Consider the following 14675-nt stretch of genomic DNA (forward strand, 5'->3'; position numbering starts at 1 on the left):
ATTAAAAACCATATTGTACCTGTTATCCATTAAGCTTCAAGTGAGCATTGCTCTTCTCATTTTACAAAAGAGGAGTTAAAGTGTGTTTTGTTCATTAATTTTAGTGTTACTCCTAACATAATGAACTCCCTCTCAGGAATTAAGATATTTGATGTGTTTGTTTTGCCCTTTTCACAACTGTACACAGTGATGCTAAAGAAACATTTGTCAAGTTGACCTGAATCTTTGCTTCCGTAGATTGTGAAGCCAGATAAGCAATTCAAATAGAACAATAATGCATTATTGGCTTATTAGGCTCATGTCTAATGACATGAGGAGATTAAGATAATCACTCAAACTCATGCAAACAATTAGTGGGGGAACCACATCCTAACCCAGAGCTCTACACTTGAGTCATCCAGAAGAACCAAGCTGAAGAGGCAATGTAATGTAGCCGCTAAGACCAACCTGGGTTTGACTCGTGGCCCCACCACTTAATGATGCTGAGCAAGTCACTCGCGGTCTCTACGCCTCAGTGGTTTCTTCTTCAGCAAAATAGACCTGATAATAATCTGTGTTAGAAGGTTGTTATGGGGATGCAGTATGGAGATAATCTAAAGCTATGCTGTCAATAGAAATATAATGCAAGCCACAATGCTGAGTCACATATGTAATCTAAAATTTTTTAGTAATCATTTTAAAAAGTAAAAAGAAACAGATAAGATTAATTTTAATAATATATCTTATTTAACCCAATGCATCAAATATATTACGATTTTAACATGTAATCAACATAAAAATATTAACGAGATCTTTTACATTCTTTTTCACATTAAGTCAGAAATGTAAGCATATTTCAGTTTGGCCTAGCTACATTTCAAGTGTCATTAGCACACGTGATTGGTGGCTACCATACTGGACAACATAAACATTTAAAAAATTTTTTTTATTGCAGTAACATTGGTTTATAACATTATATAAATTTCAGGTGACACCATTATATTTTGACTCCTGTGTAGATTACATCATGTTTGCCACCCAAAGACTAATTACAATCCTTCACCACACACATGTGCCTAACCCCTCCTTTTGCCCTCATCCTTCTTCCCTTTCCCTCTGGTAACCACCAATCCAATCTCTCTCTCTATGTGATTGTTTGTTGTTCTTTTTATCTTCTACTTATAAGTGAGATCATATGGTATTTGACTTTCTCCCTCTGACTTATTTCACTTAGCATAATACCCTCAAGGTCCATCCATGTTGTCACAAATGGCCAGGTTTCATCCTTTCTTATGGCTGAGTAGTATTCCATTATGTATAGACACCACATCTTCTTTATCCATTTGCCCCTTGATGGACACCTAGGTTGCTTCCAAGTCTTGGCTGTTGTGAACAATGCTGTGATGGACATAGGGGTGCATGTATCTTGATGCATTTGTGTTTTCAAGTTCTTTGGATAAATACGCAGCAGTGAAATAGCTGGATCACATGGTCGATCTATTCTTAATTTTCTGAGGATACTCCATACTGCTTTCCATAGTGGCTGCGCCAGTTTGCACTCCCACCAGCAGTGTACGAGGATTCCCTTTTCTCCACATCCTCTCCAACACTTGTTGTTGCCTGTCTTGTTAATTATAGCCATTCTGACCGGAGTGAGGTGATATCTCATTGTAGTTTTGATTTGCATTTCCATAATAGTTAATGATGTTGAACATCCTTTCATGTGCCTGTTGGCTGTCTGTATATCTTCTTTGGAGAAATGTCTGTTCAGATCTTTTACCCATTTTTAAATTGAGTTGTTAGGTTTTTGTTGTTGAGACGTAAGAGTTCTTTGTATATTTTGGATATTAACCCCTTATCAGATATATGGTTTGCAAATACCTTCTCCCAATTGTTAGGTTGTCTTTACGTTTTGTTGATGGTTTCCTTTGCTATGCAGAAGCTTTTTACTTTGATGTAGTCCCATTTGTATATTTTTTCTATTGTTTCCCTTGCCCGGTCAGACATGGTACTTGAAAATATGCTACTAAGACTGATGTTGAAGAGCATATTGCCTATGTTTTCTTCTAGAAGTTTCACGGTTTCAAGTCTTACATTCAAGTCTTTAATGCATTTTGAGTTAATTTTGGACAAGATAAACTTTAAGTATTTAGCCAAGTGCCTAACACAAAGGAAGTACTCAAGGAATTTGACTCAAAGACATTCTCTGGGTTTATCCACAGGTGGGTTGAATTCCTTACTCTGTTATACGCATAGAAAATATTTGTTAGCAATACAAACTTGGAACCAGATACTACAGGTCACATACTTTCTCCATTTCAGTTATTCTTGTCCTGTTTACTCCGGGGACTAAGGTGGTGCCCTTTTTTCCTTCTGACAGGAGTAGAGGGTTGTTAGCCCTGGAGCTGTTCAGATGAGGGACTTTCCTTGAGAACCAAGATGAAGAGCAGAGCCTCCATAAAGCATTCTACAGGATTTTAGTCCCAGTAAACAAATTGCATTAGCCTGGGTAGATATTTAATATGCTCAAATTACCACTGGAGCACACCTGGAGTCAAAATTTTATTACAAAATGTTATTTCTTTGCCTTGACATGGGTAAGCACCCTTTTTCTCTCCTTCCCATCACATCCCTCCATGACTTCCTTGGGAACCTGGCCCTAAATAGGGCAATAGATTCATCTGAATTGCCTCTTTTAAGTCTGCTCCTTGTGGCCTCATAATTGCCGTTACCTGGTAAATTCTTGGTGATCAGTGGGCTGAGCTAGGAACCCTGTCTTCTGCAGGTGGCTACGCAGATAAGTGTGAGATAAGGAGCCAAACTCCCCAGGGCCCTGGCAAGATCCCTCAGCCAACTGTCCAACTGTCTTGGAAAGACTGTATTCACATTTGTAAAGTGGTAGAAACAGGTTTCCTGAGCTGGAGCAAAATCTGACAGGGAGGTGCAGGTAAAGGAAACTCTGTTCCTAGTCCCTGAAGGCTGAGCTAGGCTTGCAAACACAGCTTAACCCAAGGTGACCTGGAGCCGTCCAGCCTGACCTGGGTCAACCCTGGTACAGAAGAATATTTAGAGTCTTGGCAACCACTAGCCTAATAATGCTATAACCTTCCTTAAAGCTTTCCACTGCTCCCCATTTGATACAGAATAAATTCAGACTCCTCCAGCTGGCATTCAAAAGCTCCCAAATCTGGCCTGCTTGCATATTTCCCTTATTTCCCACTTATTTCCCTCTCCAATTACATTATTCTACTTTCTATTCTATTCATGTTGTACCCTTTGCCTAAAAATCCCTTAGTAGTAAGTCTCAACCACTATCTTTGAAGTCCCAGCTCTAATCCCACATCTGCCTAGAGGTGGAATCTTTTCTTCCCCCTTTTAGCTTCAGTAGAGCTCCCTTCATGGTCTTCCTTCCATTAAGTGTCAAGCATTTAGCGTTTTTAGTGGACATTACAGGTGCCTCTTCAGTAATCATCCTACCCCTTCCTCATGGTGTAGCAGTCACTCGTTTGGGCAGAATGACTACACACAGCTCTCATAATTAGTATAAATCAGTATAATCACATTCCACCCATGACTGGTTCAGGTAGGGACAGTAACCCAGCCCAAGTCAAGCAGTGTATAGCATTCCCTAGGCATCTGGTCCAGACTGGTCCAATGCAAGTTCAATGGCTGGGGGAAAAGAAGACTTTTCTCATGCTCTCAATGATATTTATCATTACAGTTAATAATTAACTTTTTTATTCACCAAAAATATTTGAAGTGGTTGACATTACGACTGAATTTGAGCCATTAGAGTGCAAGAAATCATTTACCATCCTTCCTAGCTCCTAGCATGGTGGCTTACGAGGAGCTCTACAAATGTTGGTTGAATTTATGTTCAGTCTCTGCGGACTTGGAAGATACACACCAAACTCATCCATGGACCCTGATTCCTGGGTGTGTCCTTAGAATGGCTGGACTTTAGTTTCTGTGATACTGACAATATAAGAAACAGGACAGGGACAGACAGACATCTAAAGGACTAAAAGTAGCCCTGAGTCATGCATACCTTTACTGTTCTTCATACCAAGTCACGCCAGCTTTTGCCTAAATGTGGACTCTTCCAGGCTGCAGCAGTTTCCAACCTGCATTTATGACACATCACCTTTGATCATCTCATTACATAAAACAAATATCACTTGCAAAGTTCAGACCTGGTCAAGATCATAAGACATCTCCATTACTACAGAAACAAGGGAACTAGATCATTGTGCTCATATTGGGGCGAATCATTTAATGTCTGTTTGTTTTCATTGTTTTCCTTTAAAATTCTTGGGATAACTACAAAGTGACTTAAACCTGAACAGCCAGTCTGACAGGTTTCTGTTGGTTTGGGACGTTAATTAAAGCATTCTTTAGTCTCTCCAAATCACTCCATACATGTACAAAATTCAAACTGATTATTCCTCTTTGTTTTTGTGTCAGAGTTTATGGAAGAGCGCTGAGAGTGTGAACGTTGGCACCAGACCGCCTAGATTTGAATCCTAGCTCTACTGTTTACCAGCTGTCTACTAGGAATAGTCTGCTACTGTTAACCACTGTCAGGAAAGTCGTCCAGCCTCTCTACGCCTCTGTGTCCGCCTCTGTACAAATGGGAATAATACCAGCATTTACCTCGTTGGGTTTTGTGAGGATTAAATAGTTTCTCACAGGGAAAGGGCTCAGAGCAGTGCCTAGCATGCAGTTAAGCTCCCAGTAAATATTAGGGCTATAATTCAGAGGATTTCTGACACGGGGAATCGGAATAGAATTAGTTAATGAATTTCAGTGATCTGTGCATCTGGAGATTCCCAGGCTGGCTTTGTAAAACAGCAGGACGCGGTAATAAGGTGGTAATGTGAAGATGAAAACCACTTTCTTTTCTCTCAACAAGTTGACAATCTCTCTTGAGTCCTTAACTGGGGATCCGTATCTGTGCCTCGTTACTAGCTTCGTGATCTTGGGCCAGTTATTTAATCCTTCTGAGATTCTCCCAGTTTTTTTCAAGTGTAAAATGGGGTTATGATCCCTACCTCACAGGATTACTGTAAAGGAAGGAATAGAGAGCATGCCCCCTTTCCCACCTCCCCAGGTCCCTGCCACAAAATGAAGGCTTTCCTTTTAATGTCGACCTTACGTTTATCAAGGATAGATAGCTTGAAATTATGTTTTAAGAACTATTGCCCTAAAATGAAATTTATCTTAATTTAATTTTACTATTTAAATCAGCCACGAGATAATTTTAAAGAACGACTACTATTCCCCAAAAGAAAATAATGATGGGGCATCATTTTAAACTATTCATTCAAACAAATTCCAGTGGTCCATTGTATATAAATGGAAACTATTTACACATATACACATATAAAGATTTTAACTATTGTTTAATCAACTTTATAACTTATCATTTTAAAAGAAAGTTTCTAAGTTATTTCATTTTGTACATATCCAGCATTTCTATGTGTTGACTTTTTAGAAAGGCATAAAAACAATATGTCCCATCTGAGTGAGGCTTCTTGCCTTTTGTAAAGTTTGACATGAGAAGACCAGCAAGTTCTGTCCGCCCATGTAAACCCAATTACTGTCCTACACAGAATGCTTAAGAATGGTAGTAACATTTACTGAACACTTACATAGTGCCAGGCACATCATATGCTTCATCTCATTTAATCCTTACAACATCTTCACGAGGTAAGTGCTATTTATTATTCCAATTTTATAAATGAAGAAACAGAGACAGAGAGAGGTTAAGTAATTTGCCTAAGGTCACACAGCTACTAAATGATGGAAGCAGGACTCAAACACAAATGGGCTTCAGAGTCCACGGATAATGTTGACCTTTGTCTAGCCCTGTGCTCTCAGAAAGCAAGTGAAATATCTCTGACCTTTCTGCGTTCCAGATAGCCTCAGAGGACCACCCTGTACCAGAGATAGGAACTGTCTTCACCCTTCTTCTTTACCTGCCTCTGCAAAACCCCAGCCACTCGTCATTTCTTTGAGATTTCATTTCTCCTTAATGAGCATCTTTGACGTTGTAATAGCCTGAATAAAATCATCTCCTTAATTGTCTGGTGTGTTTGTCTTCATGCTACAAACTTACCCGCTAAGGATAAGGTCCCCAGTACCTGAGAAAATAAAATACAATTCAGAGGGTCCTATTGTCAGGCAATGCCTTTTATGGTAGAATGGCCCACACACGTTTCATCCATCCTCTCATAATCATTACAGAAACTTTTGCCAACAGAGAGAGAAGGCAGATCCCTGAGAAGATGTGAGGTAAAGTCAGTTCATAGAAAACTAAGACTGCTAAAGCTGACAGCTGCTGCTAAAAGAGAGAGCTAACACAGAACTCCTTTCAAATCAATCAATCACTCTCTCACTCTGCCCCCCTCTCTGCTCCTTCCCTCCCTGTTTCAAAATGCCACCAAATGCCACCAAAGCTTTCAATAGAAAGCTTTAGCAAAACTCCCAGTCAGCATTTACAAGCATCTGCTATGCGCCACTGCACTACTTTCTAGGATACAGAAATAAGGAAAACCCATGTCTTGCTCTCATAGATTTCATACAGAAATAGAGCTCAGATCTAGGTGTATTCCACCCTAAAGCTCTCTATACAGCTTGCTCATTGAGAGCACATTGGATGGGGACAGCTGTATGTGGAATACTCTAGAACGACGAATAACACAAGGACAGAGATGACTGTGACAAAAAGTTTCAACTTCCCTTAACTAGAACCTCTAAATTCCTCCCACCTTAGTCAAAGGTTTGACATTCAACTTTCAACAAATGTTAAGAATCTACTAGGGGCTGGCCCCGTGGCCGAGTGGTTAAGTTCGCACACTCCGCTTCAGGCGGCCCAGTGTTTCGTTGGTTCGAATTCTGGGCGCGGACATGGCACTGCTCATCAAACCACGGTGAGGCAGCGTCCCACATGCCACAACCAGAAGGACCCACAACAAAGAATATACAACTATGTACTGGGGGGCTTTGGGGAGAAAAAGGAAAAAAATAAAAATCTTTAAAAAAAAAAAAAAAGAATCTACTATGTTCCAGGAACCCCTCTATGCACTGCAGAAGTAATTCCATGGTTGAATGTTTCTGTGTCTCGGTTTCTCCATTTTTGTAGTGTCAAGAGTAGGGTACACATATAACACAATAAAAAGTTCTATATCCTCTTCTGCATGACAATTCCTTTCAATTTCCAGGAGGGAAATCTTGAGGACATACAGCAAAGACCTCCATCTCATTTTTATAAGGCTACCATATCTGTATTGTTAGTATCCAAGATTTTACTTTTTTTTCCTCAATCCAGGGAATAACTTTCTCTCCTAATATTGCCATAGATGGTAACCAAAGCAAATTATTTTCACAGTGTCCTTGGGGCAGTTTTAATAAAACTTTTAATTAAAATGAATTTGGGAAATGTCTAGAAGAAGGGAGCAAATATTGGTAAGGTCATTATTTGGAGTACATATGTCATCAACAATAATTTTCCAGGTGTCTGCTGTTGTATGTACTTTTTTACAAAAATTATGGCCCATTTACAGAACACGTGGCATTTCTCAGCAAGGGCTTTGGTTTCATGCAGCGTTTTAATTGTCATGATAGTTGCCATTATGCTTTAAAGTCTTTCTTAACGATGAATTAATTTTATCAGAAGCTGGGTCTGCTTCTTCTTAAAAGGCAATTATTGGTAGAAGACTGAGATGGCCAGAAAGTGCAGACCCCTCTGGCAGGCTCACCTCAGGCATCTTGGGGTCTGTAGGCTTCTCCTCTCTGCCCTGCCCGGAGGAACCTGTTGGCACCATCTGTTGTCTCCCAGCTCACCTGCTGTTCCTTCCCTTGGATGCGACTCCTGCCACCACGGCTACTTCGTCAAACTAGCCTCTGGGAGGGTGGGTAGCTTCACAGTGTCCTGTGGGAAGAGCAACGTCCATCGTAATGGTAAATACAAATCGAGAAAAAATGAGTTTTCCCTGGTGCAATAATGAAGGAGACCCCTCCCCTGCTTGTCTTAGAACGTTGACTTTAGAAAACTTGTAAATTCTTTCTCTGCCCCTTTGGGATGTATATAAATCTTTTTCAAAGCTAAATAAATCTCTCGTCACCTTTAAACCCCAGGAACGTCTTTCTCAAGGACCTGGGAGTCATCTCTTTGATATATCATCATCGAGAAAGACAGCGTCCCTATATCCCAGTTTCTGTGAGGAGGTAGGAGCAGGTCCCTGCTCCAAGTTATAAAACCACCTCCTGTTCTAGAGATACTAGAAATTTTATTTTTCCTTTGGATAAAGACAATTCCTAACACAGATGTCTGCCCAATTACCAAGCGAATTTAGGATGCACTACGTGTGACAAATGGTGCTATCAGGTCCTCTTACTTGAGGACCAGTTATTGTTCGCCTTGGGAGCATGTATGGAATGGGTTATATCTGCCTGGATATATGAAAGGATGAGATTTTTTCTGTCTTTGCCATCTCTTCAGCAGATTGTCTGTGAGGCACATCACATTCTGGTTTAATGCTTAGCAATAATAAAACTGTTTTCTTTCACTTCTCCCTTGTGGTGAGGTTTCCCGGGTTGGCAGGAGATTTTGTTTTTAATTACATTCTCCTAACATCATCAGAACCTGGGAAGACACGGAATGACTGAGTCACACACCCCTCGGGGACACGGACAGTTGTCCATAAGATCAAGCCTGAATGTTCCAGGCTATACTGATCATCATTGGTCCAGAGAGACCCTGGGAATGGGGAGTAAACATGGACACAGTTCTTTAAGTGCAAATGCTTGTGGAGCCAGAGGTGGGAGTGGAGAGTGCAAATACCAATTCTGAGGTCCATTGGAGGAAGGTTATAAAAAAGCACAATCATGGCCCAGTCCTGAAGGATTATGGTCCAGCCTGCTGTACTCCTCACACTTTAATATGCACATGGATGATCGGTGGTTCTGGTTCAAATGCTAATTTTGGTTCAGTTGGTCCAGAGTAGGGTCTGAGATTCTCTTTTTCTTTCTTTTTTTTTTTTTAAAGATTGGCACCTGTGCTAACATCTGTTGCCAATCTTTTTTCTTCTTCTTCTTTTCTTCTTCTCCCCAAAGCTCCCCAGTACATAGTTGTACATTCTAGCTGTGAGTGCCTCTGGTTGTGCTACGTGGGACACTGCCCCAACATGGCCTGATGAGTGGTGCCATGTCCATGCCCAGGATCTGAACCAGCGAAACCCTGGGCTGCCAAAGTGGAGCGTGGGAACTTAACCACTTGGCCACGGGGCCGGCCCCTGAGATTCTCTATTTCTGACAGGTTCTTCCAGGTGGTCCTGATACTGCCTGTGCCGGGATCACACTTTGAGTAACAAGACATTAGAGGAAGAGAGTGAGTCTTTCAACATTATCGAGAAAAGGATATGTTTATGCGGTAGACCCCTAGAGAATCCGGAGGTTACACAGGTCTTGAGAGGCCCCTCCAGGACAGAGCTTGGTTGGGGGCAGGGCAAAGGGAAAAACTACGGAGATGATCAGGGAGACAATCCCCTCACGTCCAAGAAGTGCGTGCTGTTTGGAAGGACTGGAGAATTCATTTAAGAAGTAATATTTTGCACCATCTAATATTAGGATTTTATTTCAGGTAAAGGATGGGGCCTGTACGGCCTCCTGAAGTCCTACATAGAACTCTGGCATTATATTTGGCTGGGGCTTTCATTCTTTTTTTTAAGACCACTTTATTGAGGTATGATTGACATACAAAAAGCAGTACATATTTAATATATACAACTTGATGTGTTTGGAGATAAGTATACACACACGATTACCACGATCTGTGCCATAAACACATCCATTCTCTCCGAAAGTTTCCTCTCACCCTCTTTATTATTATTTTGTGTGTGTGTGATAAGAACACTTAACACAAGATCTACTCTCTTAGCGAGTATACAACACAGTATTGTTTACTATAGGCTCTCTTCTATACGGGGTTGTCATCTATTGTTGAAAACTTTGGGACTAATTCCACAATATCACCCAGCATAGGTGAAGGAATAGGCTTTACTCATGAAAAGGAAAACTCAACACCAAGGTCAAGGCTGCTGGACAGTGTATGGGTTCTGTTCTAGAGGAGAAAGCTTCTCCCCAGTGCCATCCCCCTCGTCTCCTTTCTGTAGGGCAAGGCCTTGTTTGTAAAGGAATAAACAGGTTGCTTGGTGCCAGGCACTCTGGATTTAGGATGCTGACTCTTTTTGTTTCTTTTTAAAGACCTTTACTTTTTTTTGGCTGGGAAGGATGAGCTCTGAGCTAACATCTGTTGCCAATTTCCTCTCTCTCATTTTTTTTTCCTCCCCAAAGCCCCAGTACATAGTTGTATATTCTAGTTGTAAGTCCTTCTAGTTCTTCTATGTGAGCTGCCACCACAGCATGGCAGCTGACAGACAAGTGGTGTGGTTCCATGCCTGGGAACTGAACCCTAGGCCACTGAAGCAGGGCGCACCGAATTTTAATGGCTAGCCATCAGGGCTGGCTCAGGATGCTGATTCTTTATAGGAGTTTAGGAATGCCAGCTGTCCTGTACCTGAGAACCCTGGGGCCTGCGGGATGTGCAGTTCCCCACAGGGAAATAAGGAAGGCTGAGAGGAAGTCACCAGTCCAGTGAGAAGCTGAGTGTGGGTACTGTCCCTGCTGAGAGGATGAGGGAGCTCCTGGGGTCCCACATGACCCCTGGTGAACACCCAGAGCTATTCTTGGACAATCTTGCCTCTTATGTAACAAAGAACTTACCTATGACTGGTTATCCTTTTTATTTTCTCCCTGGGGAAAAGATGCTAGAACTTTCTAGAATTTGCTTACCATCACTCAATTTTCAAAAGATCATAGTCTAAGAGTGATTATCACTCAAATCAGAAATGGTATATGAGAAAGAAAAAAAATCCTTGAGAATATTTGATACCTATACATTCCCTTCTTATACTCTCCCATCTTCTTATAAAATTCCTCTGTAACCTGTATTTTTTTTTATTGAAGTGAAATTTACATAACACAAAACTAACCATTTTAGGAGCCGGCCCTGTGGCCGAGTGGTTAAGTTTGCTTGCTCTGCTTTGGCGGCCCAGGGTCTTGCTGGTTTGGATCCTGGGTGCGGACATGGCACTGCTCATCAGGCCATGCTGAGGCAGCATCCCACATGCCACAACTAGAAGGACCCACAACTAAGAATACACAACTATGAACCAGGGGCTTTGGGGAGAAAAAGGAAAAATAAAAAATCTTTAAAACTAACCATTTTAAAGTGCACATTTCAGTGGCATTAGTATAATCACATTGTGGTACAACCACCATTCTATCAAGTTCCAAACCCTTTCTTCACCCAAGAGAAAACCGCGTACCCATTAAGCAGTGACCCCTTATTCTCTCCTACTCCCATCTCTGGCAACCACCAATCTGTTTTCTCTCTCTAAGGATTTAATTATCCTGGATATTTCCCACAAATGCAATCATACAATATGTGACTATTTGTGTCTGTCTTCTTTCACTTACCATACTATTTACAAGATTCGTCCACATCATAGAATGTATCAGTACTTCATTCCTTCCCATGGCTGAATGATATCCCATTATATGTATATACCACACTGTGATTATCCATTCATCGGCTGATGGACATTTGGGTTGTTTCCACTTTGGCTATTGTGAATAGCATTGCTAGGAACATCTGTGTACAAATATTTGTTTGAGCACCTATTTTCAATCCTCTTGGGTATATAGCTAGGAGTGGAATTTCTGGAACATATGGTAAGTCAATGTTTAACTTTTTAAAGAACCATGATGGTATCTTTGTCTCCTCTAGTTTAATTAGAAATGCAGAAAAATAGTGCTGCTCAAGATAGCTTATGATGCAGTTGAAGCAATAACTAGTCACGAATATTCTGAAACATTCTTCATTGAGGCTAAAAACAGATAGTGTTTGTTGGTTATCAGAGAACTGGAAGTGTTTCTAAACCAGCAGTCTTGTAAAGTTAACTGAATAACAAACTTTAATAAAGTTGGATCCACACAGGAAGCTTCTGGGTAATAATTTCAGGGAGGTTGAAGGAATATGGTCAGTGTGGCGGTCAGGAGTCCTGTGGGCACAAGGTTAGAGTTTTTACCTTTTCCATAGTCTAATACCTTAATCCCCACCCCCAACCCTTACAGCACCCCCCATCTCCAGCCAAATACTTCCTCCCCACCACTCAGGGCCGCCAAGGACTGCCCTGACCCTCAGGCAGTCTCCTCTTGACTCCCCATTCCCCCTCTCTCCCCCTCAGAGATAAATACTGAGTAAATTTGACTATCTCATTTGAAACAACTTCTACCCATGAAATAAATCATTAAAGAATAACTGTAAACTCTTGTGTCGTTTATTTAGCTCTGATTTCATAACGTGCAGGAATCAGACAGCCCTGATATTTCATAATGTGCTGGCTTTGCCACACTGATTTAAACGGCTATCTAAACATTAGCTTCATTTGCTTCTAGAAAGTACCATCAAACTACCTCAAGTGAGAATAGATTAGAATACTTTTCACATCAGAGTATACACTAGAAATTGTATTTTTAGTCACCTTGAGGTTGAAGAGAAGCTGCAACTTGTTCCTGGCTCGCCATTCTCAGCCAACATCAAGTCCAGGCGGGCAGACGTACTCTGTCTCTCACACAACGAACCCCAACCCCACTGCGCCTCCTGGTCACCATGTCACTGAGAATGTTGGTCCACCACAGCTTTCCCATCAGTTTTCACGGCTTTCCTTTTGCTCTCAGAAAACCCAAGCCCAGAAGTCCCAAGCAGTGGTTAAGTAGCTAAAAGCCCTGCTTAAGTGTCTGAGGGACTTGGGTTTCAGTTCAATCTTTGCTTCTTACTGGCCATGTGACTTTGAACCACTTTGTCAACCTCTCTGTGCCTCAGTTTCCTCATACTATAATAGACATGGAGTATCTACTTCACAGGCGTCATGAGGGTTAAATGAAGTAATTCAAGTCCAGTGTCTAGCACCATGCTTGGCATGTATACAACCAGCTGATGATATTGTTGACATGTTAACCACTTCTGCCCACTATTTCTTTCTTCTCTGCCTCCCCGCACGCCCTACATTCTATCAGTTAGAAGAGGCTGTACCTGTGGCTTCAGGGGAGGGTAGGGAACAAGGCAAATAGGTTGTCTCCTCCTAGCTGTTGTGTTTCAAAAGCTCTGCATCCTAGAGGAACGAAAAAAGAAACACAGATTTGAAGAGGGGGATTCTTTTCTTTTTTTTGTTAAAGATTGGCACCTGAGCTAACAAATGTTGCCAATCTTTTTTTTTTTTTTCCTGCTTTTTTCTCCCCCAATTCCCCTAGCACATAGTTGTGTATTTTTAGTTTTGGGTCCTTCTAGTTGCGGCATGTGGGACGCCGCCTCAATGTGGCCTGATGAGCGGTGCCATGTCTGCGCCCAGGATCCAAAGCGGCGAAACCCTGGCCTGCCGAAGCAGAGTGTGCAAACTTAACCACTCGGCCACGGGGGTGGCCCCAAAGAGGGGGATTCTTATTTTCCCACAACTCCAAACAGAATAAAACCAAAACCAAACCCAAACAAACTAGAAAAGATTCCCCTAGCATAGGGTACAAAGATAATAATGGGGAAGCCACAGAGTTTCCTGGTTGGAGGAGGCAGCAGACAGGGCCATGGAGACCTTCGCAGGTCCCCTCTGCTCTGGCATGCTGTGAGTGAGATATCTTATAGTGAGCGGTAAAGAAGCTCTTATCCCAGGAGCTGGGACTTGTCTCCTAAAGTCCTGTAAATGTAAGAAGTTTGGGGTGATGGATAAGGAAAGACGGGAAGAGTACAGAAATTCTTTCTTATGAATCCTGCATTGCTCAGGGCTAAGGATGCTCCCCAAACATTGAGAAACAACTAATATCAAATCACGAGGATGTGACAATACATTTTGTAGATCACCTTCAAATAACAGTTAAGAAAGCCAAGAGTTTTAGACACCTCTTATAGCCGGGCCTATCACAAAGAAAGCAAGGCCTAAGGGCTCCTCCACTCTTTTCAGGCTCCTGGAATATTAAAATAATTAATAAATAACAAAACATGGTGTTTTAGTTATCCATCATGGTGTAACGAACCACCCCAAAACTTCGTAGGTTAATCCATAGCCATGCATTTACTCTCAATTCTGCTTTGGGCAGGTGTCACGTGGTCATCTCACCGTCTCTGTTCCATGAAGCATATGGCTGTATTCACCTGGGAGTTTGGACAGGCTGTGACATCCTGATGGCCTCTCCTTCTCCAGCATCTCTTTCCATGTGGCCTCTTATCACCCAGTGGTCTAGTCCAAGCTTCTAACACGGCAGCTGGATCCTAAGAAGGTAAAGGAAGGAGCTGCCAGGCCCCTTAAGGCCTAGATCTAGAAATGGCCACTATCAGTTCCATTATATCCTACTGGTCAAAGCAGGGCACAAAGCCAGCCCAGGTCTAAGGGGACGGGAATAAACTCCACCTTGGATTCCAGGGGCCAGGAGCCTACAAAGAGAGGAAGAGTTGTTGACAGTCACATTTGGAGATTATCTCCCATTAAGGATTGTAAAAATTGTGGTATATTTTAAATGTTTACAGTTAACACATTAACGCTTTTAACATAAAAGTACACACTGACTATATGATTAACTTC

At 41.7% G+C, this 14675-nt stretch overlaps 1 long non-coding RNA gene across 1 annotated transcript; it reads right to left on the bottom strand.

Moving 5' to 3' along the window:
• Positions 1 to 11976: 11976 nt before the first annotated feature.
• Positions 11977 to 14384, bottom strand: LOC123284360 (uncharacterized). Its single transcript, XR_006525220.2, has 3 exons — positions 14249 to 14384; positions 13139 to 13217; positions 11977 to 12104 (listed from the first exon to the last, which is right to left on the bottom strand). It is a non-coding gene; the product is annotated as an uncharacterized lncRNA (long non-coding RNA).
• Between the last annotated feature and the right edge of the window lie 291 nt (positions 14385 to 14675).

Source organism: Equus asinus, chromosome 3 (genome assembly GCF_041296235.1).
Source record: "Equus asinus isolate D_3611 breed Donkey chromosome 3, EquAss-T2T_v2, whole genome shotgun sequence".
NCBI lineage: Eukaryota > Metazoa > Chordata > Mammalia > Perissodactyla > Equidae > Equus > Equus asinus.